The 5,532-nt window shown below is 32.3% G+C and overlaps 1 long non-coding RNA gene across 1 annotated transcript; it reads right to left on the bottom strand.

The window, feature by feature from the left end:
• Window positions 1-3,447: 3,447 nt before the first annotated feature.
• On the bottom strand, window positions 3,448-5,171 carry LOC122605735. Its single transcript, XR_006324695.1, has 2 exons — window positions 4,144-5,171; window positions 3,448-4,045 (listed from the first exon to the last, which is right to left on the bottom strand). It is a non-coding gene; the product is annotated as an uncharacterized LOC122605735 (long non-coding RNA).
• Window positions 5,172-5,532: the final 361 nt, after the last annotated feature.

The following is a 5,532-nucleotide window of genomic DNA, read 5'->3' as shown; positions in this document are numbered from 1 at the left end:
ATTTAACCAATTTGATCGCCATTGACTACCAGAGTTCAAAGTTGACCGTTGTTGATCGCCTTTTTCATGGTCGACTTGGGCCTAGGGTTTCAGGCGTTGGAGATGCGCCTCGCCCACCTTTTGCGTCTAGGCGCAAGAGGCGCTCGCCTTTGACAACACTGGTACAAACATAACTTTCTATATGCTTGTTAAAATATTATTGCCAGTCTAATTATTAACCTAGGTCCATGATTAATAATCTACGTCAACACTACTACTAATTAAGAACCGCCCATTGATTGTTGGACCATCTGGAACTAGAAATGAATACATCTTTACAAAGCCCTGTCAATACGATTTGCCTTCATTTATAAATCAAAGCAACCGGTTTTCTGTGGCTATCCAATAGAATATGATACCATCACATATAGAATGGGCACAATGATGCAAATTCAACATTTGAATTATTTTTTTTTTAAACATTATTATCTACTCCTTTGTCTGTACTCTACTAGCTCCTTAATTAATTGCTAACCTAATTTAATGCAATAACATGGAAAGTTCGTGAGAAAAAAAAATAAAGCACTCCCAATTATAAAATGGTACCCAACACTAGGAGTTCTACTTGGACACTATGCATGTCAATGGTGTAATATTATTTCCTCATCATTTGTTTTATCTCTTTAATATTTTAATTTATGCATGCAAATATATATATATATATATATATATATATGGTAAAGTTATTTTGAGAATTTTTTTTTTGCGAGAACCTTTGAGAACTTTCAAATCAAGCCTAACCGATGATTGTTCTTTACATGAAAATTGTTTTTTGATTGTTTTCTGAATAACTTATGTGTAATTTTAAAGTTTATAATTGTGTGGAGGCATGGATTATCATCCGTTATACAATTATGTGAAGATTTGGATTCTTGATCACATGTGCACGGATATTGCTATGATCACATGTATGCAAGTCGATCACATGTAATCACAGCAATATTTGTCACATATAATCAAGAATCCAAATCTTCATATAATTGTATAACGGATGATAATTCATGCCTCCATACAATTATGAACTTTAAAATTACACATAAGTTATTCAGAAAACAATCAAAAAACAATTTTCATGTAAAGAGTAATCATCGGTTGGGCTTGATTTGAAAAGATCTCAAAGATTCTTGCAAAAAAAAAAAAGTTCTCAAAATAACATTTTGCATACATAAACATTATAAATAACACGGACCGATTGCACACACCTTTATCACAAGCTCATCACTGAACCAATGTATGCGAAATCGATGCTTGAACTTATGAGATGGTGTTAATTAAGACCCATGCTTTTAAAAAGTATATCTTAAAAAATTTCTCAAGAAGTTAAAAGCATGAATCCGAATGCCTTACTATCTCTACTTCTTTATAAAGTAAAAGGGTCCTTTTTAATTTTAGTAATTTCTGTATTTAAATTATTAGAATTGCCCTTGATATTTATTTTAATAATTAACATTTTAAACTCTTATCTTTTTAAATATTTCAATATCACCTTTATATCAACCTATACCATTTTAGACTTGACACCGCCACCACCAAAAATAATACCGTCATCAACAATACTAGACCGCCGTGCCCACTACCGCCGCCGCATTACGCAAGTACCATGCTCGTATATAAAAACATATATAGTTAATAGTGATAAGTTTATCATTTACGGAGTATTATCTATTACTCCTTCTGTCCTTGTCCTATTAGGAGTGTCTTTTTTAAATTTCAAAATCTTTACATTTTACTTTGGACTTTAAATACTTTTGTTTGTGGTATATAATATTTGATAAAAGTTATATGAATTGATTGAGTTTTTAGATTTATTTTTATTAAGTATAATTTTCATTAGTAAGTATAATTTTCATTAGTAAGTATAATTTTCATTAGATATTATATAACATCTCTCACTTTTTCCTCATATCACAACAAATATATGCATTATATGGTTGTACTGTACAACTATATAATGCATACAGTGTTGTATATAGCTAAAAGGTGTTGTGTATGAATCATTTCTCATTCTTTTATGTCATTTGATTTACTCCTTTCTTATATCACATTTCAGTTTTCATTAACAACTCATCTCTAGCTCACTCATAACTCACATCATTACTATACCTGATATATAAAAACCCAACAAAAATACAAAAGTAACCCATAACAAACAAGAAATTAAAGAATATCCATATTTCATAGTTTCATGTGTTGTAAATTTTGCCACAAAACCTTCTCTACACCACGTCAAAAATTGTTGGCGGTGGTATTATTCCGCGGCAAAGGTGTTTACCGCGACTATGATCCATTGACTGCCAACGTACACTCTTAACTTTAAAATTATCCCGAACCTAATTTCCAACTTAACCTAACCTTTATTTAGTATGTCACATAATAATTTCTCAAGTAATATATTTATTATTCGTTAGATGATGAAACAAAATTAGTTATATATATAATATTAAGTTTGTACCAAATGTTTTTCCAGGGACAAAATATGCATAGATCGAGTTTTGTATAAATTAATGTGGGCTTGATAGCTAGCTAAATATATTACGAGTACATAGTCTTTAATCAAGATATGATGGAAACGTAATTTATATACTCCGTACTAGATAAGTTTCAAGTTCATATGAAATATATGTATATTGTTGTTATAATTACACTATAAATCATATTGCATTTGTTCACACTTTTAGGTGAATGTGAACAAATTAAAATTTTTGTTATGCTTTTTAATGTGTAGAAATATATTGAATTAAAAGTGTGTGGAAATTTCTTCACACTAAAAAATGTGTAGAAATAAGTTCACACTTTTTAGTGTGAACTTTCATAATTATTTTGTCACACTCCATTTATCCACGGCAACTAAAAAAGTTACCATGAACAAATGAGGTGTGACAAAATAAGTATGAAAGTTCACACTAAAAAGTGTGAACTTTTATTTATACACACTTTTTAGTGTGGAGAAATTTCCATATACTTTTAATTCAATATATTTCTACACACTAAAAAGCGTGACAAAATTTTTAATTTGTTCACACTCACCTAAAAATGTGAACAAATACAATATTGTTTGTAGTGTTATATCATAGAAGAAAAAACTCAACCACCCACGTCATAATCGATGCACCCTTCCAATCACGCAATTATATAAATATTTCAAACTAAATTGTTGACTACATAGTCGTGAACGACTTTGTATCTGAAAGGTTCAAGAGGAACGAGTTTCAAATAACCTACTCGTACTTAATTAGATGTATTACGTACTAATTAGTACAATACTTGCTTACCAAACACAAATATTTAATGACTAATTAAGTAAATGTTTAATAGTATAATATAGATGATCCGTCGTTGATTATTTCACGTAAGCAATACACGTAAAGATTTCTTGTTGATATTGGTACAATCTTATAGAGTATGATATCATAAATTGTATTCTTTTAGATTACATTACTTACATAAGAACAAAACTTACAAGCACATCATCTACATTAGTATTTCATCACTTACATTGAAAGAAAACTTAAAATATAGAACTAAGTTTCAGCTTTAAATCCAAGTTTTTACCTACTTCAGTTTCATCTACACTTTAGCAAATAATTGTGAAAAATAGCTCTTATACTTTTTACAGAATGTTACTAAAACTCGAATATAGTACTTTTTGCTGCTAACTCTAATAAATGCATCTATATTTTCAATCTAAGAATTGAATGACAAAAATTTTTTTTACTGAAATCTAGTGGTCAAACAGGGTACTTTTGCAGTTTTGTCCGTGCCCGGTTCCAACTATCTCCTTGACCATTTGAAGTTACAAAGATTCGAACTTGAAATCTTCGATGATTCAGACTTGGAAGATAGAATGTTGTTTATACATCAAAAAGGTCTCGTATCAGGTTTCTAGCTTCTAAGAGTGTTGGCATCCGAACTTCCATGTCATATCTTATCACTCACTTCTAACCAATCATCTTACGTCACATCAACTCCACCACTCACTCAAATTTTATTGGCATCCCACTACTCACTACAATATTCATTTTATTTAATAATTAAAATTTCATTCAACTAAAACACTACATAATAAATTTTAATAGTAATAATTATAAAACACATGATACTAACAATCGGAATAGTCCATGTCAGCAATACTATCGTCGTCGTTGCGATAAATGTATCGATAGGGTTCAGGAGACCCGACAGCGTCGTCGGGTTGAGGAGATGCGTAGTCCTCCCGCAGGTCAGTCTGGTAATCTACAGGCCGACCCCCACCGACACTGCCTTGCCAGCATTCCGCGTGGTCTACCGTGGTTGTTAATGTGGAAGGGGCGGCGGTAAGTTGGAAAAAAAATTGATTCAGCCAATCGATCTTCTGTCAAAAATATACATCATACTCATTTTCGACGACGCTACGAATTCGACCTACAACTTTAATTCCTTCGATTTCGGCTATGTAAGCTGCCTTGTTGTCTGTTACGCTCTGAATTACATTGTTTACTTCAGACGCGTCGTTAAGCATGTGATTTTGCATCGCCATTATTTTTCATCAAGAACGGTCATCGCCCTGTTTTTTTCATGATTTGAAGTATGGAAGGAAAGGTGTGTGTATAAATTTGAAGTATAGGTGAATGAAGGTGTTTGTAAGATATGATATGTGTTGTGTAAAATATGATGGATTTTGTGTGTAAATATATATAGGGAATGAATGAAAACAAAAAACAAAAACAAAAAAAAGCAAACAATCGTTGAAAATTAAAAAATAGCCATTGCAAGCACCTCGATCGTCACTCCCACTATCTAACCTTGGCGTAGTTTGACCATGCAGTTCTTCACCACCACGTGTGATAGGTCGTTGGCGGCAGCGTTCTGTGGTGGTGCCACGCCCACCACGCACCCATAATCCATGGGATGCCATCACGCACCCATAATCCATGGGATGCCATCACTCCAAGTTTAGTTGGTGTGCTACATATGATTTAAAAAACCGATTGTTGATTGTAAGTATATCACTCCCAATGCTTCTTAAGACGGTCAACTTTTCCACCACGATATTTTGGGTGTGCCAAATATGACCCTTCCACAAAGACTACACCTTAGAAAATGAACAATTGGATTTGATGACTGTTGTCAGAATTGGGATCAAACACGTGACCAGTTTCTGGTCCACACTCGGACCCACAAGGTATTTGCCTTGGGAGAATGGTGCCTTTGAAAGACTGCATCATCTATTGGCCCATTAATCTGAAAGAAACATTTGAATAATTCAACAATTTTCGACATACGTGTATAAAGAAAGGTGATGATATTGAAAGTTGAAATCATTTAGAGACAAGCATAAGTTTATGTAGCTGTTTTATTTCAAAAATACCTTCCACTAAAACAACATACCCTAAATACAACATACCCTAAATACAATACACCTCTACTCTAAATAAAATAACAACATACCCTAAATACAATACACCTCTACTCTAAATAAAATAAATACACCACTGTTACCTTAACTTTTAAAAT

This window comes from Erigeron canadensis, chromosome 6 (genome assembly GCF_010389155.1).
Source record: "Erigeron canadensis isolate Cc75 chromosome 6, C_canadensis_v1, whole genome shotgun sequence".
Classification (NCBI taxonomy): domain Eukaryota; kingdom Viridiplantae; phylum Streptophyta; class Magnoliopsida; order Asterales; family Asteraceae; genus Erigeron; species Erigeron canadensis.
This window is presented reverse-complemented; position numbering and strand designations above follow the sequence as displayed.